Raw genomic sequence first — 25,475 nt, forward strand, 5'->3', positions numbered from 1 at the left:
TTTCTGACATTTTTCCCCCTATCAGTGTCCCAGCTGAAGGATGCTGCACCTGATGTTAAGCAGCTGCTCTTTCACTAATCCTAGCTCTCATTGGTGTTTGACACTGCTGTTTTTAAGGCTTATGGGAGAAACAGACTGCTCCAGCATCACCCTGCAGACCACCCTGTCTGCAATCATTCTGTGATTGTGCACTCGTTATGCACACGCTGCTCTTTTGTGAGGTCACAGATAGGGAATTTTGAGACCATACTTAAGGTGCTGTCACCAGGTTCCCGTTTGGATCCGAGTCTTGAAGATCTGCATCTGATGAGCCTAAACGTTGACAGAGTTAATGCAGACGTGGGTAAGATAGTAAAACCTGAGGTGAGATAAAGGCAGCAATCCCAGATTGCATTTATTTCCAAATGAAATTCCCTGCAGGAGTTTTAAGCCCAGTGAGTGGGGTAGTGCTCACCAGGCTGGTAGGTGGCAGCTTGATGCCAATTGCACAGTCATACATGGCATACAGTCACCTAGCAAGGCTGGGCAGCACCAAGAAAGAAAATGTAAGGGTATTCTGCTTTATTTAATGAGTAATTTTGTGCCCAGTGCTCCCACTAGCTAGACAAGCTTAACCCCTGCACTTCCACTAACCCCACTGGCATGAGGGGCACCAACGAGTACAGAAACTTAGCTTGCTCAGTTACATCTCCATGCAGTCTGCTCAGGGAATGAGAAAAAATAGGAGCCCGGAGGACTAAAGGTCAGGGAAGGAGTAAGCTTTGCAAGTGGTTGATCCTCAGAGATCATTTCTTAGCTTGAAATGAGAAAGGTGTTTGGGGGAAGCTCTTTTGCAAGAAGCACATTCGTTCTGTGCTGCAGGCGTGAGGAAGGATGTATCTGTAGCAGGGAGACAGCTGGTGGGTGGGTGGAGGGAAGATGTGGAGCTTTGCAGCAGAGTGGGGCACCAGTTTGCAGGGTGGGAATTTTCAGGGCTTTGTGAAGGATTTCACTTATCGGCGTTAAGTGGGATTTCACTGGTGAGGAAGATTTCTTTTCCCCCTGCCAGGTCTCTTCCTTAACCAAAACCTAGCATTGCTAATATTCCATTCAGTGTGCTCTTCTTCTATGGCCTTTGCTTGTCATCTGGTCTGCTGTCACACCTAAGGCAGGGCTTCAATTCAACACATCACAGCTCGGCTGTGATCTCACCAAGGTGCTGTGCTGTCCTTTCTGTTTTCACAGTCCCTGGGTATCTCCTCTGCCCTGAAGCCATGGGAGCAGGAAACCCACCAGCTTCTTAATCCAAACCCAGGGTGACAGAGCAGGGACCTGAGGGGAGAGATGGCTCTGGGATTTCTGGTGGCATCACCACAAAGAAAATGCATTTCTGACAGCAGCCAGGCACAGTCTAGCAGGGTTTGCCAGCAAAAAAACAACCTTTCTGGTAGGACCCAGTGGCTTTCTGTGCTGTTGACCTATTCATTAGTGGTATTGGTAATTATAGGGGAGCCCCCAAGCAAACTGCAGGGGAGACCCAGCTGGAGATATATTGGGCAAGTTTTCTCTCTTAAATTGTCCCCAGTGAGGTATGGTTAAAGCCAAGAGAGAACTGCAATAAGCAGTTTGGTGGCTAGAGCATGAGGTGTCCTTGTGTCTGCATGTTTATGTCCTTCTGTGCTGTGGATTGGCAAGGCTCTTCAAAGGCGTAGGGCAGAACACTGCAAGTGTAAATTGTGCTGCCAGTACATGCTGTATATGGTGGAAAGAAAGAGCAGACGATCTGTCTGCTCATCTGAAGGGACATCTGAATATCACCTGAAGAGCACAAAAATATGCCTGTTCAGGCTACTGGATATTGTAGCATTTATTCCCTGGTCATCCCTGACTTTTCTCCTGTCAGCAGTGCACTGTTGAGTTTTCTGATTCCCATACAGGAGTGGGGAGTCTATTCTGTAGGGATCCTGCTTTGGCAGGGGGGTTGGACTCGATGATCTCTGGAGGTCCCTTCCAACCCCTACAATTCTGTGATTCTGTGATTATGGAAGAAAATGCTCTCAGGCATGCAGTTTGATTTTAGGATGGTGCTGTGTGGAACCAGGAGCTGGACTCAATGATCCTGATGGGTCCCTTCCAACTTGAGATATTCTGTGGTTCTATGATTTATTCAAGACCACACCAATCAGTTTATCTTTCCCTGTTTTTTTATTGATGTTGATATAAGTGATACTGATATAATTTGTTGTGGGTGCTAGGGGTTGTTTCTTTTGCATCACATCCTGACTCCAGGTGATTTCTGTGCATATAAGCAAGCACTACACCAACTAAACAAACAGAAGGGAGGAAGAAGGAATGCCAAACAAGTCTGGTAGCTGAGGTCACAGGAGGTCAGCCCTGCCAGTGGCATGCAGCAAAAGTGAGATCTTCTCCCAAGGCTTGTTGGTGGGGCAGCAGGGATGGCTTTGGTCATGTCCATGCTCAGATCTTTGTGAAATCTGGACATAATTGCAGTGCCAGGTTTTTGGGCGACAGTCCCAGACAGACCGTAGTGATGATCCAAGCAATGCCCAAAGGAGTGTTTCCTTGCCAGGATGAGGCACAGAATGCAGTATTCCTCAGTATTCCTACAGCTCAGAGCCCCATTGATCCCCCATACAGGTTGGGGTGCTGTCTGAGTTCCCTGTCCCACCTGAGCATGCATTTCACACAGCTGAGATCTCCATCAATATGTTTTCCCTCGAGCTTTCTGTCCTGTGCTCAGTGGAGGAAGGGAGACCTTCACTGCCACCTCTGTCTTGCAGATGATGGAGTGAGTTTTGTTTCTCGGGAGAGATCAGGTTGCAGTCAGCACAAACATAACCCTTTGTCTCCCAACAGATGGTGGGTTCCTTGTTCAGAGCTGGGAGGGCAAAGCAGGGAGGGCCCATCCCTTCTACCCCTTGCCCCACCCTTGCCATCCATCATTAAGAATCCATAATTCAGTTCCTGTGTGGTTTCTTTGGATGGAAACAGATGATGCAAAGCCAAAGGCTATGCAGGCAGTTGTCACAGGGGCATGCTGGTGCCTGTGCTTTGCAGATGTGTTATTAATGTGACCAACCTTCCAAACTCGCTGCTCTGCTCCAGGTGTTCTTTGCTAGTAGGAGCTGCTTGAAATCCATGTTGCTTTTCTCTATAGCCTCTGGCCACATATCTTCTGTGAATTGGATCCTCCCTTTCCTAAAGCACAGAGCCTCCCTGAAAACTCAAACGCTGGAATTCCATAGCAACAGCTTCGTTTTCTGTCCTGCTGGGTAGATGCTCGCAGAGCCTGTTTCTAGAAGCCACCTCCTAGAGCATTCCAGATGTCCCCAGGCAAGCAGCAGCTAGGACAAGCCCACCCCCAGCAGAAGGTGCATTGGATTTTGGGGCTGCCTTCTGTGGCAGCAGCCAGGCATCCAAACACAACGCTTCGATAGTCCTCCTGTGAATAACTGTGTAATGGATGGTGCCATCACAAGAATAGATCTTGCAGATAATCGTCTTCCATGCTGGAAATATTCCACTTATTTTTATCCTTGCTTCCTGCCTGTTAGTTAGCCGGTTAATTATCCCTTACAGGACTTTCTCTGAGACTCTTTTGGGAAGGAAACTTGGCGAATGCTGCCTGAATGTCCTTGTCCATTTAAATGAGAACAGAGGATTCAATTTTAGTATCTTCTGGAAAGAAAAAGAAAAAAAAAAAAAATCAACCAAAAGCTTGAAACTGGTTGTTTTTAACTCCGACTGTGATAAGCTGCCAGCAATGCAGCTTTCCTCTCTGGATCTTCTTTCCATGTGCAAGCAGGGCTCTCTGCAGAAAGGACACTGCATGTGGCAGGGGGTTGGAGATTCACTTGGGGTCATTTCCAACCCTGGCCATTCTGTGATTCTGTGATTCTGTGACACGAAAAGAGGCACTCATACTCCAGCTTTGCTCTGAATGATGGACACCTGGGCTTGCTGCAGAGCTGCTTGCCCTGTGCTGAAGCCATTGTTCAGCCCCACATGGGCAGGGTGCTGTCGCATCCCTCTGTTCTCCCAGTTATCATGCTCTCTAATGGATGTCCTCGTGGAAGCATTTAAAAATGCAAACCGTCTCTGTTGCCATAGAAACAACTCTGCTAGATAAGGGAAAAAGCCCTGAGAGGTCAGAGATGCATTGTGAGCTACTGGGGACAGCACAGGGTGTGGGCAGCAGAGTGCAGGTGGCAGCCAGGATCCCCACATACCTCTGCTGTAGGGCTGTGGCAGCCATAGAATCAGGTGTAGGGAAATTCCTGGATCAATTCTAGCAGCTGGAGCTGATGCAAGTGGCTCTCCTGTGCTTGAGGAATAGCTGCAACATTATGTAGGGCCATCTACTTAGGGCCATTTCAAGTCTGGGAGTTGGACTCTGTGATCCTTATGGGTCCTTCCATATTCTATGACTGCTGCAGTTGGTTGAAAGTGCAAACTGCTAACAGGGCATCCTGCCCACCCTCACGGGCCTCTGTGTATCCAAACCTTTTGCCAGGCTGATGGTGGTCTCCTTCCTCAGCTGGAGGCAGATAACATGCCAGGGCAGATGCTGAAAGGGCTAATGAAGGAGAAAGAAGCTTTCCCCATGTAAAATCAAACATGTCAGTTGGAGAGACTTATAAAAGCCTGTAGTCCAGGGAGTGGTGCAGCCCTGGCACAGGTTGCCCAAAGAATTGTGGATGCCCCATCCCTGAGGTGTTCAAGGCAAGGCTGGATGGGCCCTGAGCAGCCTGAGCTGGCAGGAGGCAACCAGCTGATGGCAGGGGTTGGAACTGGATGGGCAGTAAGGTCTCTTCCAGCCCATGTCATTGTGTGAATCTGTGAAAAGTGGGACAACTGGTGCAAGCCTCCCATTCACAAAAAAGTTTAGGTTAAGTGTCCATAGCTCTCTGAAACTGCAGAAACCAAGAAGGCATCCTCCTCCTCTTGCTCTACACTTGCCTCCCTCTCCTCTACTTCTCTGATCTCTGCAGGATAACAAACTTTCCTGAGGGGCTCAGAGTGAGCCTGGGGCTGCCATGTGAAAACACTGGGCACAGGGGCTGCCTCCTTCTCACTGTCACCCATCCCTTGGCGATAAGCTTACAGGGACTGACTTCCAGGCTTGCCAGTTCTCCAGCTGTAGACTGACCCCATTAACTCAGACAGGGGGACACACAGGGTACTACTCCCCATGCTGTGCTAGGGATGAGACCTGCCAAATATTTTGTCTAACATTGCCATCATGGCAGGGGAGCCTGTCCAACCTCCTGAAGCCATAGAATCAAGTGGGAACACCTGCTTCCAAAACCACAGCTGGCAGACGGCGGAGATCAGCCGGATTAATCTCAAGCAGCTTGTGGATGTGGTTTTTATGCAAATACATATGGAAAGGTGGGTTATCCTTTTAGGCTGCTGGCACTGCAATAGGAAGCTCTGATGATGGAGTCTGGGATGAGGAACTTACAGTAGATTTCCTTATGTGCTGGAGCTTTGCGTTAGAACGGGTTGGGGAGGAAGAGCATGTTTCAAAACTCCAACAGTCCATGCCAGGTGAGACAGCTACTGTGTAAAGTGCAACCTCTGCAGTCTCTGTATCATGAACTCAAATGGCCTCTTTGGATCAAACCCAAGGGAAAAGCTGCCAAGGCTGGAAATGTTCTACTGGAATTGCCCTCCTCTGTCTGATTGCTGCCTGTTCACAATGCACTGCAGAGGCAAACTTTCAGACCTGAGCATTGCCTTAGTGCTCAGTTAAGCTCTGTTCAGCCTCACCACCATGATGTAAAGCAGAGGTAGTTTCTCTGTCTCTGAGGCACCTTAAATGCTGGCTTTTGGGACTCAGCCCTCCACTCTGACTCTCCTCTATTGCCTCTTAAGAAGAGATGGTCTAGATGAGTGAGTCTATAGACTGTGTGCCTAGCCCAGGGGAGTCTCTGAAGTGCAGTCTGAGCACAGCGATTGGGGGAAAAAAACACCTTTTCAGCAGTAACTCAGGCAGTAATTTTCCATACAGTAGGCACTTAGGGAGCATGTGCTTTCTGTGGCTGTGATATACCAACAACAAGCATGCAGGTTGGTAAGGCTTCATACACGGCTAAGAGAGACATCAGTCTTTGATAAGATCATTATGATAGGATTATTTTGATAGGAGATTGTTTCCAGTGTTACTCGCCATCAAGGTACTTTTAGGCAGAGCCTGGAAGCCAACCAAGTTACTGCACCTTCACAGATTAGGGAATGTAACTGAATCACAACAGCAAGAAGCACGCTTGCTGCAAGGCTGTGGGATGTGTGAGGGAGAAAGTGCTCATCTGAAGCAATTTCATAAAGCTTGTTTTACCCTGTATGGGTATGGGCACAAGCACAGCCAGCACTGTCAGAAGACCTGATGCTCTGCTGCCACTTGATCTTTCATCCACACTGTCAGATCAGACTTGCGTGGATCAAAGCAGTCATATATATCCCAGAGAGCTTATGCAAAGTGCTGTGGAAAAGGAGAATGAGCATTTCTAAAGGGTCATCATCTCTCCTTTGCCTGCAATATGTTGAATTAGCACCTCTGATAGAAGCTTCTGCCAAGAGCTGCGAGCAATCAGAACAGAACAGTGAGAGATGCTTGTTGAAGGACTCAGCAGTGACCATTTTGGGGTATGTAAGTGCTGTTGGTGTGGCAGCAGTGTGATAGCATGCATTGCTCATAACGTGTTCATGGGAGTTGTTCTCTTAGCAAGAATGTGAAAGCTCTTGCACTTCTTGGTCCTGTCTGAAATCTAACAGTCCTGCAGTATTCAGTCATGCTTCCCTCCCTGCCCCCTGCCCGAGGAATGTCTGCACTGCTCATACGGTCAGTATTCTGTCAATAGGAGGGCAGTGTGAACTCCCAGACTGAACTGCTTATTTAGCAGTGTTCTCCACGTTCCTGCGGGTTTCACTCTGCACTTGTGGTCAAATATCTTAGTTTCAGTTAGTTTTCATTATTTCATTTTGAGGTGAGGAGTTAGTGAGAATTCTGGTTCTATTGAAATCAGTGCTGTTGGTCCAAGTGGTCAAGATCCTGCTTCTTTTCTCCCTTACAGGACCACCCTGTCCATGCAAGACAGGTCCAGTTTTCCTAAAAGCAGTAAATCATGTTATTGCTCATCACTGCTATCACCAACGTGGGTCAGATTTGATTTAGTGTTCACTTCAGACTCAGTGTAGGTTTGAACCTATTCTAATTTCAGTGAGGTGATGTTGGCTGTGCCAGAGATGTTCTTCACACAGTGATGTATCATTGGGCATCTGTGTCAAAGGAATAAGACCCGTTAATTTTCTTTCCACAGACCCATCTGCATGCTCATCTTCTAAAAGCAAAGAGCTAATTAGTATAGAATTTTCTTCTGCTAATGTAGAAGCATCACTGACTCCTACACATAGTTCAACACGGAATTGCTTCCACCCATCTCCTCAGACTGAGGACCAGATGCTCTGTTCTGGACCCAACCCCTTGTTTCTAGCTCCTCTGATCTACTGACCAGACTGCTTAAATTGAAGGATCCCTTTTAGTCAAGGAAAGCTACAGTAATATTTTGAGCAAGTGATCGTGTGACCAGCTCAGCTCAGCTGAACTCCTTACTTTTTATTGATGGGTGTTTTTTCTTTCTAATGAAGTAGGCAAACCCAAGTATTACTACAAAAATGGGTGGGAAGAGGTTCAAAAGGGAGTCAACAGGATGTGCTCAGAAGCAAACAGCACTGCTCGGGGCTTTGCTTTGGAACCCGTCTTCATTAATATCTTCGTTAATGAGCTGAGCACACATGGAGGAGTGAATGGATCACTTCTGCAGATGAGATAGCTGAGAGCATTGCCAACATGGAAAAGAATCTCATTGTCACTCAGGAAGGATGGAGAGACCTTGGAGACTGTGGCAGAAGCAGTATGAGATACTGTAACTCCTGGTGCATTCGGATCTATTAATAAAAACTTCTCTCATTAGCTAGATGCTCATAATTACTAGAGGAAGAGGAAGTTGGATAGTAACTAATTGCAGGATAACTATAGGCACAGGCGGATGTTACTAATGCAATCCTGAGAGATGTATTTTGCAGAGAGGGATGTATTGCTGCCTCTGTGTGAGGCTTTGATAAGACCTTCTCCAGCATGTTGGCCATAGCTCAGGAAGAGTATAGGGAGTAGAGAGCCTGTCCTACAAAGGGACAGTGGGCTCCATTTGGGTACAGTTCTGTCCCTCACTTGCACCTCTCTTGGGATATCATTGAGAGGGAAAGGTCCACACATTAGGATGGCATGACTCGGGACAGGTGAACGTGGACTGGATATGGATCAGGCATGAGCTGGGATCTCACTGTGGTTCAGAGCTGTGTGGGAAGGAGGGAGTTTCTGGATAAATATTCAGTCCCATCCCAAGGGGTAACTTGATGTAACTACGAAGAAGGATCTGTTGTCTTCACTCCATGACAACAGGCACCTTGGTGACCCCTGATGTCCGTTTCACCTCAATTTGTCCAGACACCAGTAACTAGGGCATTCGTTAGCAAATTGCTCTGATGTTTATTCAGCAACCACAGAGCTCTGCTTGGAATGGAAATGTGCATCAAACTTCCTTTGCATTTCAATGAAAAAAAACAGAGATCTCTCTAATATCATATCTTCCTTCTCCATGGGTGCCTATTTCGTGATTGCATCACTTCTGAGAATGGGAGTTCTGGCAGATGGTGCACTTTTTCTCTGTGTCCAGAAAAGAGAGTAAGCAATGTCACTGGCTTGACCCCTTTGGCAGTGTTTTGTTGGCACCTCGTCTACAAAATGTCACCATACAACCTGCACAGGGGCGGACATCTACTGCCATATATATTGAATGGATAGGAACACAGCAGCCACTCGTGATATTTAAGACGTTCTTGAACCAAATAGACATTCTCTAATGATTTTTCATCCAGTCATTTGGACCTACTTTTGCTTTATATGTATAATATTTATGCTTAGAATGAATGTATTCTCTTTCCTGTCCTCTTACTGAGGACGTAGATATTGCTCTGGAAGTGCTATACCTATGTACAGCTATTCACACCCAGGAAAACTTCTTAGTGTGAAGGCATGCCTAGGGCAGACTGAAAACTGGCAAGAAACAGAAGATTGCATTCTAATGGTCTCACCTTACCAATGTAGCATCTCTGCCAGCATGCGTGTACTCGCCTGTGTGCATGTATATCTCTAACCATCTTAGCTGGCTCCATTTTCAGCCTCCCTAAACCTGTAAATTCTCTGTTAGCTGCCTTCCCAGCTTACCACACAGGAACACCATTAAAGCTATCTAGGCAAGGAAATGATCTCCCCATGGTTTTTGCAGATCTGTTTGATACTGGAGTGCCTAACTCATGTAACCCTTCCTATGAGTGCTCCCAGTGCCAGAAGCAAGCACCTCTGTAGTCTAACATCCCACCAGCACTGCACCAGTTGAGTTGCTCTCCAGAGGAGGGTTGGGCCTGGGGCTGCTCAGCAGTATTGCTCTTGTTGCCCTTAGGAGGGAGTGGATAGGAGCAGGGTAAGAAGTGCACTCTCAGCAGGTATCTTACTTGAGAACTGTGTAATTGCAGCTTCACAAGTCCCTCTGCCCCATGGGACTTCCTGAGCCTTGCCCAGGACGTGCCCTGGCACTGGGCTCCCTCCAGGTGCCAAGTCCTGAGTGCAGATGCAATGAGTTCTCTGGACTTAACATACAGAGGAAGTCTTATCTTCCCAGGAGGCTGTTCTGCCCTGAACAGGACATCCTAATTGTCACTACTCTGCAGCACATCTTCACAGCTTTGTATTTAGCCCCCAGACCTCAACTGCAACAATCAAGGATGACACTGGCAAGCAAAGACATCCTTGATGTGTTTGCAGAATGCTTGCGGGCAGGCACTATCTAATAAATCTATAAAGAAAGGTATTTTTTTCAGTAAAACTAAGCGAACTCTTGCTGAGAGCCCACAGAGAAGGGTGGTGGTTCTCAATGCCTCTCAGTGGTTAGAGGGGGGATCTATTTTTCACAATATGCAGGCACCAGAGAGTGTATCCAGTTCAAAGGCTGTAACGTAAATCTCTTTTTCCTCTGAGGTTGGTTAACATAATGAAATATTCATTTATAGCACATATTGGCAAATAAAGGCTTGACATAAAGCAATTCACCCCCAGCGCGTTCCATTTAACGTCATTATTCTTCAGAGTAATCAAGACTCCTTTGCCTAAGCTGAACTTTCGATGTGTGCCCATGCACACCTGCAGTGGATATTGATTTACTGGGGAGCTGCATCTCCAAGCGTGCTTGTTCTTAACCCCTTTTCCCTGCTCTGTGTGCTTTCCTCCTGGGACAGGATGATGGAGGGATGGCTGCAATGTGTGTTCTCTGCACAGCTGTGCCCTTGAGTTCAAGCTCACACGCTCCACAAACTGCCCTCAGCAGCTTTTATAGGCAATTTCAGAACAAACATGTGGACCCTTCATAAGAATGATGCTTCCCTTCCTTAGCAGCTCCACTCTGAGAGGCTTTATTATTCAGAAATAACGTGGGTTATACAGAAAGTGACTGCAAAGAGGCTGACCTCCCTGTCCCTGATGTCCCTGATGGACACCCTCGGCCTTCTCCTGGTCCTGCCCATGTGGAGGGAAGCTCTTTCCTGCACGTGATAACCCATTATGGCCCTGCTCCAATCTGTCTTATCAGCAAGCCTTTCTCGAGGCCCTGATAAGCTGCTGCAGTCAGCAAGACACCAATGGTCCCAGCATGTGGCAGAGCTGTGGGCAGGACTGATCTCTGTCTGCATTAAGGACTGCAAGGGCACGGAGGAACACAACTGATGTTTCAGATGTTCATCTCTTGCCCAATGCTTGCTTTGCCTGCCTGTTGTGCCACGCTGGCCCAGCTTCTCTCCCATTTTCCTGCAGGGAAAGGGTCACAGCGGTGACAGCTGCACCAAAGCAAGCTTGTGACCGTGACACATTTTTTGTTAGTCAGCAACAACCGGCTCATGTTTCAAACTGGCCAAAACAATGAGTCTCAGCCTCTAAATATTTACTGGGGAGGCAGGAAATGGGAGCAAAGCCAGCTAAAAGGACAGGCTTAGACAGGGCTTCGGGGTGTGCAGGGGGTGTTGTAGGGAGATTTTAGGCATGTTCAGGGGATGCTGAGAGCTGGGAGCCAGGTGGTGGCTGAGGGTGGGAGGGGAGGCCTGGTCCTGTCAGGTGGGAGAGGCCTGGGCTGCTGGCTGCACTGATCAGCCCTGCCAGCATATTTCCCATGCTCTTTTTGCAATAAGCCACTGTAAAACATGCAAATCATGTAAAGTGATTTAAACGACTTAAAATGTGTAAAATGTGTAAATTACTTTTCCAGTCTCTGTTTGAGAACTCATCTCAGTGAATACCCTGACACGCATAAATATGGAGAAATAATGTCTCCAAATCCGCCTCTATTTCTAGTGACTTTCAATGCAAAACTTTCACCATCCCCATCCCCCCCTCTTGGGCTGCTTTTCTGGCTTGGCAGAAAAGGTGGGAATGTAGCAGGGAGACCTGAAACTTCAGAAGTGAATTATAGAGAAACTTGGGCTGATGCACACAAGGGACTATGTGGTGCTTTGGGAAGACCTGTCACTCACATCCTATGTAGGTAAAGGTGGTTATTCCTTTCCCCATAATGATAAAGGATCCACTCTGACCTATAGGGCTGTATACATGGTGAGCTTAGCAGGGGTGAGGGTGAATCACCTGTGCATTTTTTCTCTTCTTTATGCTATTTCTCTCTTGATACTTCCAGCACTGACCAATGAACTGTACCAAATCTTCCCTCATCACCATTTTCTTTAGTGCTATTGGAAACTGTTTGAGTCCACTTCAGACTTAGCTGAACTTTTGAGAGCAGTTGAGGATTGGGGGCAGTAGCAGACTTCAAGTTAGCTTGTACTGTCCCCATGTCTTGGGTGTGCTCGTGATTCTTATCCAAGAGAGTGCACAGAAGGCTTGTAGGAAACTGAACCTCCCAAAGGAAGTGTGTAGGGCTTGTGTGCAGTGGGACTGGACAAAAGTGTGCCACCAATGACCTGAGGTTGCAAGATAATAATGGAGAGCACCCAACTGATCTGTGTGAACAGAGCTGACTCCAAGCTGGAGCAACTGCTGAAATCACAACACCTGAGACTCTAGAACTTGGCCAGCATCACTTTTGCACCTTGTCTGTTGCAAGATTTTCATCCTGCAAACCTTGCTGAGATGCAGAGCAGGAAGAGCCTCTGCCAGGCACTTACTCTGGTGCTCTAGCCCTCAGAGTTGCTGTCTCCTGGCTTTTGGCTTCCAGCACAGCTTGAATTTACTCCTGAGCAGACCTCATGTCTCTGCCTTGAGTTTATCCAGCTGTTATCAACAAATGTGCTTCCTTGGTGACTCATGCTCTTCCCTAACCACATCCCCTTCCCTCTCATGCCCCCACCCACCACAACTGAGTCACTTGGAGTCCTGTCACAAGGCAGGAACCTCTTTCTTCAGTCATGCATGTAGAAACTTCTTGCTAAGTCTAACTTAAGCATCTTCCTTTTTCAGTGCAGGCTACAGAGTGAGAGCTTGCTGGCCTTCTGTGGGCTGATCCTGACCTGCCCACATTCATTCTGCACTTCCTAGTCCATATATACCCAAAATCTATTGCTCCCTATTCATGCAAAGGTTCTTTCAGGCCACTGAGCAGTCTGGCCTGCAAGGCCTCTTACCCTTTCAGATCCAAAACCTCTCCAACCTTCCAGCTCTTCAGTAGCCATTAGGAAGTGACTTCATGGCTGTATTCCAAGACCACAGTCTGGTAGCTGAAGAGCAGCTCAGTCTAATTCCCACCAAAACTAATTTTTTACCAGCTTCACTTCCCAAGTGCCATATTTATGCACATATGAAATGCAGCCACAGCTAGCTTGCTTTGAAGGTATGCCATGCAGCCAGAAGGGTTTGAGTCTGTGGTCAATAAGGCCAAGTTGCTATTCAAGCTGAATGTGTAGTGGATGCTATTTTCCTTACTGTTTTCTGTTTATGGTCAGTTGCTCCATCTATCACATCAAGCTTGTGCTAGATATTTTTCTTTGTCAACAGACAAACTTACAGGGTTTTAACCACCATCTTCTCTTTATGGCAAAGCTTGTTCATTACTAACCTGAAGCAACTCACCAAGGGCTGAGATTATTATGAAACTTGTGGCAGAGCACCTGTATTCTTATTTTTTTTCCTGTAGATCATTACTTGGCTGGTTTCTTACTGTCAATTAAATTGCATTTACATCCGCTCAGAGAAGACATTTTAGCACAAAGACCATTGAAAATTGTGGTATGTGTTTCCTTTTGCCCACTGATGAGGGGAATTGCTGTTGGGAACCTTAATTTAGGGCTATCTCTATCTGTCTCTGGTTTAATTACATTGCTATAATGTTTCATCTTAACAGCATCTTTGTGGAGCAACACAGTGTAACTTTCCAGGGTGGGAGAGAGACAGTCAAGATAAAAACATAAACTTGTCTCTATAGGAAAGTTGCAATGGCGTAAAATGAGATGAATCCTGGGATGTATGTACATAAGAGACATGTGGACTTGGTATGGAGGGACATAGTTTAGTGATGCATCTCAGCAGGTCAAGTTGACAGTTGGCCTTTGTGATCTTTGAAGGTCTTTTCCAAACTAGATGATTCTATCATTCTATTTTTACATGGGTATCACTGTGATAACACTATTCCTGGGTGACTGACTTTGATTTTGAGTAAGGTGTACTGGCAAAAACCAACTTAGATCCTTTATTTGGAGAAGATACACAGTGTAGGGGCATTCCTGGGTTGATGAAAGCCAGATTAAGTGCTGGACCATCAGATTTAGTCATCCTTAGAGAGCAGACTTGGCTGCTGCCTATCCTGAGGTCAGACACGGTGGAGGAGGAAGATGGCTATCTTGTTGGCCATGATACTGATGACTCAAATGTAATGATACCCCTACACTTCTCCCTCAGACTGGAAGGGATTACTGGATGTGTGGCAAGATGTGAATACCTCCCCAGTGCTACCAGAAACCTTTATGTTGACCTTCATGCAGAAAAGGAAAGAAGAAATGCAGTGTTTCCTGCTGGAGGAAGATAGTGCTGTAGCTCTCCCAAAAGCAGTTGTTTAACTCCAGAAACTGCTTAAGATGAAATAGGAGTGGGATGTTCCAAATTTTTTGCAGACTTGATGGCAGTGGAGTTGTGGGAAACTAATCATTGCTTAGAAATGCCTTTTGTTTTACTGGTGAATTTTTCCTTTCTCTCTCGACAGCTTCCCTTATATAATTACAAGGGCAGTGCATGCTCAAAAGGCACGGCGTGATTGCAGCAATCACTTCCCTAGGCATAGATGCTGAATGACTGAACGTGAGCTCAGGCCCATCTCATGCCTGCTGCGGGTGACTAGAGTGTTTGCTGGCCTTCAGCAGCGAGCCTCACCGCACACCCAGCACACAGGGAGGGATGCTTGGTTCCCATCACCAGCAGAGGACAATGCTCAGATGCAAACACCAAGTTCCACTAAGTGCCCTCAGACTTCCTCAAAAGCAGACACAGGGCAGCCCTTTGCCCTGGGCATGGTGAGCTGTGCCAGGGAGGTCCATGCATGCCTGGAGCACAACTCTTTGTGAAGGCAAGGTGGGGGCAAGGACGAGCAGGAGCCTGCAGGCAGGTCAGCATCCCCTTTACCTGCCCACCCCTTTCTTCCTTAAGGACAGGAAGAAAGCTGTTCAAAGCAAGGAGTAATGAAGTCCATCTGTGCCATGTCTGAGCTGGAAGTATTGTTGGTCACCTGGACCCAGAGGTGTGACAACACCTGCAGTGTCCAGTAGTGCTGGAAGGATTAGCAGATGGGTTTGGGCAGAATGGCTCTGCTAGGAAAGGCAGAAGTGCTGCAGCACATGTATGGTTGGAGGAAGCAGAAGCTGTTTTTGGGAACAGAACTTACTTTCAGGGTCAGTCTGGGGATTTTGAAGCTGAGAACTCCCTGCTGATCTTCTGCATCTGCTGGGTGTAACTGCACGTGCAATTGTAAAAAAAAAAAAAAAAGAAAGTTGTGGGAAGAATCTTGCCTGATGCTTTACAGACCAAGTCAGCGAGGCCTGGGTTACTTCTGAGCAACAGGACATCATTAGATTCTTTCCTTGCTTAGGACTGCCTATGAGAGAGTAAATATTTTGAGGTGGTTTCCCACAGATGCACTGGGCAGGCCAGGCAGCAGCTTGGACTACAAGGTTTGGGGAGATGCATGTCTGCCCATGTCTGCATCCTCCTGTCTCTGAGTTACCCCCCACTGCCAGGGAGGTCTGCCTTTGCAGCCAGTTCTGCAGTAGTAAAGCAGCTGTGTACCCATTTATTTGGTGTGTTTGCCTATTGGTGTTTGCCCTGGAGCAGCTGTACCTGGGGCTCTTCTGCCTGGGGCTGTGACAATGGGCTGGGAAGATGGGCACTCACAAGTGGGATCTCCACGTGGCCAGGATGCCTAGTGGGATGTCAGGACTTCTCCCTCTGGGCTGTGAGTTCTTGCTGAAGCACTGGGGAACAGAGCAGGATGCCCCCCAGCCTGCCTTTCTCCCTGCATCAGGACTTTGTGCATCCCAGACTCTCTCAGAACTCCCTTACAAAGCTCCCTTTCACCATGGAGCATCAGGAAAATATAATGGGGCAGCAATTACTGGGGTGGGTGCAGGCTTGGCCCTGGGAGATACATGGCAGAGAGCCAATTATTGTTAATTAGGCATGTTGCTGTTGGCTAGCCCGGGCTCTTGCTGCTCGCTGTGCAGAAATTTGTTTGCACCAGTGGAGCTTTGTGGCTGACTGAGCCCTGAGAGACTGCTGGGACTGAGTTCAGGTGTGCTTAGGTTGGGATCAGGCTGGAAAGGCTCCGATCAAAACCTCATGCTGGGCCAATCCCAGACAGATCTCAGAGCACGCTTAGCCTTCATGCTTCCCCCAGGAAGGGGACAAGGACTCAGCCAGGGCAACAGCAAGCAAAGCAGCTGGCAGCTGGGAGCTCTGACCACTGCAGTGGATGCGTGCTGAGAACCTCCTGAGCTGAAAATTCTGCACCCCAATACACTGCTTTATGGTTTCCATGCCCTGTCATTTCTGCACAGAGCTAGGGAGCGTGCAGGACAATCAGACTGACACGATAAGATGAGGAGAGCTCTTTTCAACCACCAGAACAACATGTCTTTTGGTTTGGCTCCAGTCTGGGGCAAAGCTGCATATCAAACCTGTTTTTCATTACAGATGGCTGCTTATCTATGACAGGGACAGCCATCAGGTCTCTGAAGGCACTGGGATTTCAGTGCAAGGGGAGTTGCCCAAAGAAATAACATAAATAGGACAAACCTATAGGGTGAAAGAACACCAAACTGCCCATCTGTGGCAGATCAGGAGCAGGAGGGCCAGGTTGCCAGCCTGGGGAGCAGCCAGCCAGCCAGCCCTGTGGCCAGCTCGGGAAATGGCCATTACATTAGGCAGCTCCACGCAGCTCTAATTAAATTATGGGATTAGAGCCATCTCATTCCTCACTCATCTGGTGCCAAGCGCTTGTTCCAAGGGAGTGCTCTCCATTAAAGGGAAAACTGCCCACATAGCACTCTGCACGATCTCATCAAGAGTCTGGGCTGCCACAGAGTCATCCCTCTGTCGCGCCGCATTGCAGACTGGCTGCTTGGAGCACTGTGACCACGTTTTACTGGCTGGCAGGCCAAAGCTCTCTGCTTCCTTGTTGCAGGAACCCCAAGCACTTCTTTGCTTCAAGTGCTTGCAGCAAGGAGAGCACAAGACACCTTGTCATTTTCCTAAAGAGAATTCATACGTGGCCTCCATCTCCCTCTCCGCACTCTGCTACTTGCCTGTGGGCTCAGAGCAGCCAGTGAAAGGGGAACTTCCAGGATGCACAACAGAGCTGCCTTGTATTTGCTTTTGTTGCACTTCATTCTTGGTTATGTACATTTCCTGTCAAAGGACGGACTTCTCGCTACGCTCTGCTTAGCGATTAGAGATTTGGGCAGTTTCTCAACTTACATTTTGGCACTGGTTTTCTTTTGTTGCTTCACACAGATGTTGCCAGGGAGACCTGGCACTAAAGGAAGGGCTCTTCTCCTTTCTTCTCCTTTCTTTCACCACGCTCCCGTGCAGCATGGCCCCAGTTATCATGATTTATCGCCACGCTTTGAGGAGCCAGGCAATCTGCAGCTCAGCGAAGCAAGACCCCTTGGCATGGCCCATGTGCAGGAAAGCAGGGGCTCTCCTACACACTGGTGCCTCTGTGCTTTCCAACTTATTAAGCATAAACACAGCCGTAATTAAAGCTTATTCCGTTAACAGGTGCAGGTGATCAGGTCATGAAAGCCTTCAGGATAGTGGGATGACGGACAGTAAACATGGCGTGGATTGATGGAGTCTGAAGGGAGTAAAAGGTTTTCTACAGAATATATATATTTTTTTTTCAGTAATTCCTACGGAATTGGATGGAAAAAATATAGCTTTTATACAACTATACAGAATATTATAATTTTGTTTTGAAGGAGGAGGGGATTCAACACCACTGACTTGGTTTCTGTCCAGGTTGACTCCAAATGAGCTCTCTTGTGGTCTTCTTTCTCAAGTCCATGTGAATGTGCCGGGTTCACCTGCCAGATAGTGCCTCTCCTGTGGTGTCCTTCAGTCTGCCCCAAGCCCACTCAGGGGCTGCATGCACAGTCAGAGATGGAGATGAGTTCTGGATGAGACAAGAAAGGGCACAGGACACTTCAACAAGAAGTTCCAGAGGAAGCCTGGAGGTGGACACCAAATAGGAGCCACATAAACTGACACGTTGGGAAATTCTGTTGTGATTTAGAGACAAGTAGAAACAAGCCAGGGCATCTGACTGGTGTTCTGGGTAAACTCAAGACAGCCCAAACAGCATGAGGACTGTTATCCCTGCCTGCACCACCAAGGGAAAGCAGGCTGCCTGTGACACAGCACAAAGGGCATCGACACAGTGATGGGGAGCATTAACAGGACGACTGCATCTCTTTGTAAGGTTTCTGCTACATTATTTGCTAACCCCTACTTCCTCAGGGGTTCCAATAGGAAGGCCCTTTGCTGCCACACAGAGCTCACAACCCAGCTGGAGGGAAAGACATCAGGCTTCTTCCAGCTGTAGGAATTGGCTGTTTGCAAGCCACACACTAAATTTCTTGTGCTCTTTGCAATGTGACATTTTCTCCTGCTGTGGCCATTTTGGTTGGGTCACTGGAGTACATAAAACTCTAGCTTCTCTTGCTCCTTGTCCAGCACAGAACCCCATAAAAGGTCTGTTGCCAGAGGGTCCATAGCATGAATTTAACTTCAGCTGTCTCCTTTATTCAATCACTAAGCTGCATAATTGCTTTTGGAAAAGTCATTTTTCCTATCTTTTGCCCTTTCTTGGCTGGAGGCATAGCATGTCTTAGTTTTAATATACTGACTTCTCTCCTGGACAAGCTCTCAATCTCTTCTGTTTTTGCAGAGTTAGGTAAAGCATGAAAATCCTGCCTGAAATGAAGCATCTTCCCATAAATTGAGTTCATCCTTCAAGGTACTCAAACCTCAGTTGAACACAGCCCTGAGCAAAAGTCCTTGCTGGACCTGCTTTGAGCAGAGGGTTGGACCACTGCCCTCCAGAAGTCCTTTCAAACTAACTTACTCTATTTCTGTGATTCCAGTTTCCTACAGAGCCACTTTCCTCCTTTTTTTCCCCTTACCCTGCTCAAGAATGACCCAACTCAGGGTGAACCTGTTCACTGCAGTTGCCCAGTGTAGATGAGGGCATCCTCCCAGTGCTGCTGAGATCCCAATTGTGGCTGCAGCACCGTGTCTGAGCACAGTGAACAGGAGGGGAGCCTTCAAGCTTCGGTGCCAGGACCAAATATTTACCCTCTGCACAGTATGTCACAGGCAATTAAGGTAGCTGAGCTGAAAGCAGAGTGATGAGAGAAGCTGTTTGCTTTTCCAACCGGACCAGCAAGTGCATATTATATTATCTGTACTCCATATAATATTTAGCTATAAATCTTATTAACAGTAGTCTGCAGTAATGCAGATCTGAAGGAAGGGAAGTAAAAGGAAATGAAATGAGTTTGGAATAGTAAAGAAAGAAGGGGACAAACCCTGGCTGATCGCTCAGGAAACAATTTGCGGCTGACGGTTTTATAGGAAAGGTTTCAGCTCCATGAGGAAATCAACTGGAACAGCTCTGGCAGGATAGCTCTCCACGTGTGAGCTCTTCTCACAGAATACCAATGACTTGAATCCTTTGGAATAGAAGAAGCTATTTCAGGAGCTATCCCTGCACTATGACAGGAACACGGGGAGGGAGCAAGGACCAGCCAACACTGGGCTTACAGGAGAGGATAAATCTGAAGTCACATATTGATGCTAGCTTGCCTTTGCGTCAGAATAGTTAGCATCCATTTGTTGCTTTGCTTTATTTCCCTTCCTACAATATGGGCACAGACTGCCATGAGTATAAAATACTCTTAGGGTAGAGAGGGGGGTATTTTGCTAACTTGTAAATCTGTGAGAATGAATCCAGATCAGTTCATGACCCACTTGGAAAGTGCCCTGTGGAGGGCTCTAGGCAGTGCTGGAAGCAAGGAGAAAGTGAAACCACTGTTTGCAGAGAGCTGCCAGTTCCACGAGCTGTCTGTGCCTGTGCTGGGGCTCTCCCAGGTATGACCTTTTGCTGATGCTTTATGATATTACTGCTGGTAGCCAGAAACAATTATCTAGCAAATGGAGTGAGCACAAAGGCTAGTATGAATTACTGCCTCACAGGAGGATGCCCACAGCCCTTCTGTTTCCCAGAGAAGTGCCTGGCTCTAGGTTTCATGCTCAGTCCATGCACCAGTCCCTTGCTGCACTGCAGCACTTGTGAATGCCACCCCTTCCAGTCACACCATTTCCTTCTTCAGGCTCAGATGATGTGAGAAATCACACCTCAGGCATGCTCTTTTCCAAGAAGCGTGGGAAGAAGGTTATGCAGACAGCAAGGCAGTGCTCTGAGACACATTTCCAGCTCCACACAATTGCTTCCCAGTGATGCAGATTCCCCAGGCACCTTTGGTGCCATTGCCCCAGCAGCCTCAGAACTGCCCTTCTTGCACCTCCATCACCTCCCAGCTTGGCAATGGATTGTCTGTACTTGCTTCAGGGGAGAACATACAGGCCACAGTTCCATCTCCCCTAAAATAGGGAAAATGGGAATGCACAAACTGCTGCTTCAAGTGATGTTTTGCCCAGGTTGAAGTGCAACAGAGAGATCCTGTATCATCACCCCCTTTGTCCCCATCACACTTTCCAGCAGCCCGTTTTTGGAGCATGCAACAAGGGCCATGTGCTGTCAGTGCTCAGCAGGTATTTCCCTCTCCATGGCCACATGCGTCTTCCCCTCCATGCAAAGAGGATTTCAAAAGCCTGCTTGCAGCTGCAGCCTAGGCTTTGCAAGAGAATTGTCAAGGGCAGTCCATTCTTGCCAGGAGAGTACCTGGACAAAGCAACAGCCAGGAGTACTTTAAATGAACCGAGAACATGCCTATATCCAATCCAGCCATCTGTTATATGCAGGACCCAATATCAGCTCAGGGCACTGGAAAACAGTGCCACATCAGTCCCTGTGATTCTGGTTATCAGCTGGTGACAAGGGCTGGTGGCAGGAAGAAAGCCAGGATCTAAAAGCTGTGATCCAAACCCTGCTCTGCTGCTTGTTTCTGGGTCACACACGTGGCCATACAGAGCTTATTTTTAGATTCTGGCTTAAGGATGGCTGAAATCTGATTGATTTATACCTGGGGAAGCTGCAGATCATGGCTGTTACAGCTTCAACTCTGGAGGAATTTAGGGAGACAGCAGGGAAGAAAAGAGTCTATTTTGCTCTTGAGTTTTCTTTCCAGATATAGTGAAACATCAGCCTTACTTTATTAGTGACTGCTAGAAAATATTTCAGAAAGCTTTCCTTATCAGCATGCTGTTCCTTCCCGAGCCTTGCCCCTGCATCAGCCAGGTGTGCACACTGCCTGCAACGAAGCAAATCCAACCTGAAGTCTCCAAGATATCCCAGAATAAACTGGTGTGACCCCAGCTGGCTTTGTCCAGAAGCACAAAGGTGTGAATGACAACGTGAAGAGAGAAATCTTGGTCCTCGGGGATGGCAGCAGCTATGGTATTGCTCTGCCATGCTCTCCATTGCACTCCTGACACAGGAGCCAAGCTCAATGGGTGCCAGGTGTTTCTTCTTTGGGTTGGATTTTCCAATCTTGAGGGCTTGGGAATTTGTTCCCTGCCTTGAAAGCCACTGGGTCTGGGTAGAGGGCAAGTTAGGAAAACATCTTTTAAAGTGTTTTGTTGACATGTTTACCGTGTTTTTGTTAAGCCTCAGGGAGCTGATAGACAACTTAAAAACAGTTTCAGCTTTTATGTTTGTCAAGGGCCACTCTAAGCAGGCACCTTTGGAGAGTTGATTTGAATTGACACTAACTTAGAGTGATTAAACCAACTGAAGTCTGGGGGAAGAGTGCCTGGGTGGATGATGCACTCATGCAGGCTAATTGCACCAGGGCAGCTCTCACACTGTGGTCAGGAGGAGACAATTTGCCATGCTGTGTATGAGGGCAGTCCTCTGGGACCAAGCTTGCTACTGCATGTCTATTTCACTGTGCTTAGTGAGAATCTGTGGGCTCTGATTCCCAGGGTCTGGGAAAGACAACAAAGAAATACCAGTCTGTGCAGGTCATACTGCAACTGTATAACCACATCCCTTCAGAAGAAGTCTGTGTCTCCTGTGCAAAGCTTCTTAGTGGTCTGAAGATTGACAATAAGCAGGCTTGCAGAGAGGATGTGTTTAACAAGGCATTTGGAGGGAGGTTTCTCCAACCACCCCAATGTTCATCCCATCCCAAGCTCCTGTGCCTCAAGATCAGAGCCTGCCTGGTGGTCAGAAGAACATTTTTGTGTCATGCTGATTTGGATTGGGATTATATGAGAAGTGGCTGAAATAGAGCCAGACTGCTATCGATATCAGTCTGCTTCGGCCTGAGTTCGAGATCTGCAGTCTGAATGCTTGGATGCAAGTGTTGCGTTGCCATTGTGTGATGTGAAGATTCAGCACTGATCCAGAGACAAGCAGTACGTGGCTGGGAGCAAAGTGGGCCTTCTGATACCGCAAATTCCAAGTGTTGACTTTTTCGCTCATCAAAAACAGAAGCCAGCTTTGCAATCTCAGAGCTTCAGGCAGAACAGATCTGCAAGCTGACCCGGAACAGAGCAAAGAGAAAAAAGTACTGAATGGGGTGAGAGCTGCCGTGTTCAAGATTGCTGAGGTATTTCAATAATGAATTGAAATATTTCCCAGGGACAGGGAAGAAATGAAACTGGAGTTGTTCCTCCCAGCTTTGACCTGGCAGTCAGCCATTGCATCTCCTAGGGGATTTTCCTGTTCCTCTGAGCAGTTCCTCACCTTTCTTAAAGAGGTCTTCTGCCTCAGAAGAAAGAGAAAACTGCCCTACTACGGATGTGGTGCTCAGGGACATGATTTAGTGGAGGGCTGTTAGTTTGGGTAGTATGGTTAGGTCGTGGTTGGACTCTATGATCTTTAAGGTCTTTTCCAACCTGAGTGATTCTGTGATTTTATGGCTCTATTATTCCTCTTGTCTTTGCCATGATTGCTTTCTTCTTGACATCCTCTGAAAGTCCAAGAGGAGCAGCTACGAGAGGAGTGAAGAGAGAGGAAAGCAAAGCCTGGCTCCGCATGGCAGCTGTGGACACTTCAGAGCCACATCACTCGCATGGATCTGAAAGGAAAGCTCTCAACGTGCTCTGTCTTGCAGGGATGTTCAAAAAGGGCCAGGTGAAATAGTTTGGCACATGGTCACATTGGCTTTTGAAGCCTTGGGCTTTGCTGGAGAACTCCCAGTGGAGTTTGTAGAGTGGTTTTGCAGAATGGACAGTGGGCACAAACTGGAGGCAAAACATTTTTGTTTTTCCTCTATTTTTAAGGCCCCTCCCAAGTAGTCGCACTGCTGCTTTGCGGGGTTTGTTTTGCCAGACTTTCACTGCTGCTATTTTGGGGTAGAAATGTGATAAAAGGGAAGAGGGAGGGAGGAAAGGTTTATTTTCCCTTTTCTTTCTTTTTTTTTTTTTCTTTTTTCTTTCCTTCCTTAAAGCTAGCAAGGAGCAAATGGAAAATAGAAAATATGAAAATGTCCCAATTCTTTCAGAATTACTCCTTGCTGATATCCACTCTCAATTACAGATTTTGTGCATCAGCAAAAACAACAACAACAAAAAACAACTGAAAGTGTGTAGCTCCTGTAGCAATAGAGGGGCTTTTTGCTTGGTCCACTCTGCCTAGGTTGCTGACCCAGAGGCACAGGAAGAATGTAGTCTGACTTCAGCTGCTTTGAAAGACCCATTGTTCCTTAAAGGTGATCATTTATGCTGACATAGACATTTTGTGTGCATCTGTCAACAGGGGAGGGGGAAATATTGAAATGGGTAATAAAGGAGATGAAAACAATCCGTGCTGCTCTCTGGGTAATAACCAGCTGACATTAAGCTTAAGCCCAGCCGATTACAGTTAATAATAAATGATCATTAATTAAAGCTAAATTACAGGGGGAGGTGCATGCTTGGCTCTTGAGCCAATTAGAGCCCTGTAATTCATAATGGATAGAATCTATCCAGACTGTGAATAAAGGCTAGCAAAGTCAACAGCAAGGCTGTGTAATGGTTAAAATGCTGCACCGATAGGGAAGAGGCCAAAGAAGGTTGAATGGGCCAGACATCTCACTTGGTCTGTATTATGCCAGCAAGATATGCTGCAGTGTGAGTGTGCATGTCTGTCTGTGTGCACGTAAGGGCCCAGTGCTGAGCACAGCCTGGCTCCAGAACACTTTTGGATCAGCCCCAAAAGGAGGGATGGACCTGATGGATGGAGGACGGTCTAATTATTGGGTGGTCCCATGTGGACTTGATGATCTTCATGCATCCCTTCCAACTTATAATATTCAATGGTTCTATGATTCCAGGATATTCATTCACTGTGAGCCCTTCATGATGCCAGCTTGAGGGAAAATGCTCTAGGAAAGTTGGTTGGATCTCCAGAAAGAGGGCAAGAGGCAACAAAAAGCAAGCAAGGTGTTGGTGGCTATGTTCAAATGCATCCAGTGCATCTCAGAATGAGTTGTGGCTGAGCTTTACTGACTTTACTTAGGCATTTACACACAGGGATAAGACAGGGTTACCCCTTGGATGTCTTCCAGCCAGACTCACCATTCAGCTCCCAGTCACAGGCACACCCTCTGGAGTCCAGCACAAAGCCACGAGATGGAGCCAAGTCAAACCAGTCTTGAGGGCTCAGGAATCATAACTGTGCAAATGTGGTTTTATCAGAGCTGAAGGGTCACACTTACACTCCTCCGCTCTCCCTGGTCCACTTGGGGTCCACTGTGCAGCAATGTCACCTCTGAGAGTTTGCACCACGGTGTTGTGCAGGACTCACACTGTGCCTGAAGCAGAGGGAGATGATGACAGCTGCTTGCTTCACTTTCAGAAGCCAAACTGAAGCTGGCACAAGCTCGGACCTGATTCTGATGTGTCATGTGTGTGAGGACGGAGAGTCAGAGGAGAAATTCATGCTCATTGACGTGATTGCTGGCAAGGGAGCAGCTGTTCACTGAGAGATGAGAATGTGATCTAGAAAGGGGCTGCCAGTGGAGCAGAACGTGCCACCACCTCTGGCAGTGTCAATGGTGCTGATAAACCAGGGAAGACAGGGTACATTCATTGGAAGTATTAGGGATAAGGAGGTGAGTTATGGAGGCACCCAGACAGCTGCGGAGTATGTGAAGCAAAATAATTCCCATTATATTTCTGTCTTCTGCCAAAAATCTGGGAACCAAATCCACTGCTCAGACTCTGAGAAGGAGGTGGAAGCCCCCATGAGTGGCACTCGGGGAACCTTGCTCACCCTCAGTTTGCTCTCAGTGCTGGAAGTGCTACCACTTCTTGTAACTCTGATGGACTTGAAGGGCAATAGCAAACCAAGAGCCCCAAGGTGATTGCACACATCTGCACAGTGACAACTAGGCATGGATCCTGAGGACAAAATATTCCTTGTTAAACTTCCTGGTTGTACAGAGAAGACTTAGATTACCCAAAGGCCCCAGAACTGCCAACTATGGGGAAAAAATAAAACATTTGGAAAGCTTGGTGTGTTTAAGGCACACTCAGACCTTCAGATGTGTCTGCCAAATTATCTTCAAATAACGTGTAGCATCAGTGATACTCTGAAAGCACTGTTCTGGTCCAAAGAAATTCCACCTGCCTGTTTTCTGTCTATTTCTTCTTACCTGCATAGCAACTGATCCAGATGTGCTAGACTAGATTAAACGGGATGTTCTCA

The 25,475-nt window shown here is 47.3% G+C and overlaps 1 long non-coding RNA gene across 4 annotated transcripts in view; it reads left to right on the forward strand.

The window, feature by feature from the left end:
* Positions 1-234: 234 nt before the first annotated feature.
* Positions 235-25,475, forward strand: part of LOC116236034 (uncharacterized) — a 39,592-nt gene continuing 14,351 nt past the window's right edge. For 2 of the 4 annotated variants that reach the window (XR_016468497.1, XR_016468498.1), the window contains exon 1: positions 255-343. This is a non-coding gene — a long non-coding RNA (uncharacterized LOC116236034). Of the gene's footprint in view, positions 344-25,475 lie in introns of all 4 variants that reach the window. The other 2 variants (XR_016468499.1, XR_004168472.2) reach the window with 2 other exon arrangements.

The sequence above is a fragment of the Phasianus colchicus genome, chromosome 7, assembly GCF_987193195.1.
Source record: "Phasianus colchicus chromosome 7, bPhaCol1.hap1.1, whole genome shotgun sequence".
NCBI classification, from domain to species: domain Eukaryota; kingdom Metazoa; phylum Chordata; class Aves; order Galliformes; family Phasianidae; genus Phasianus; species Phasianus colchicus.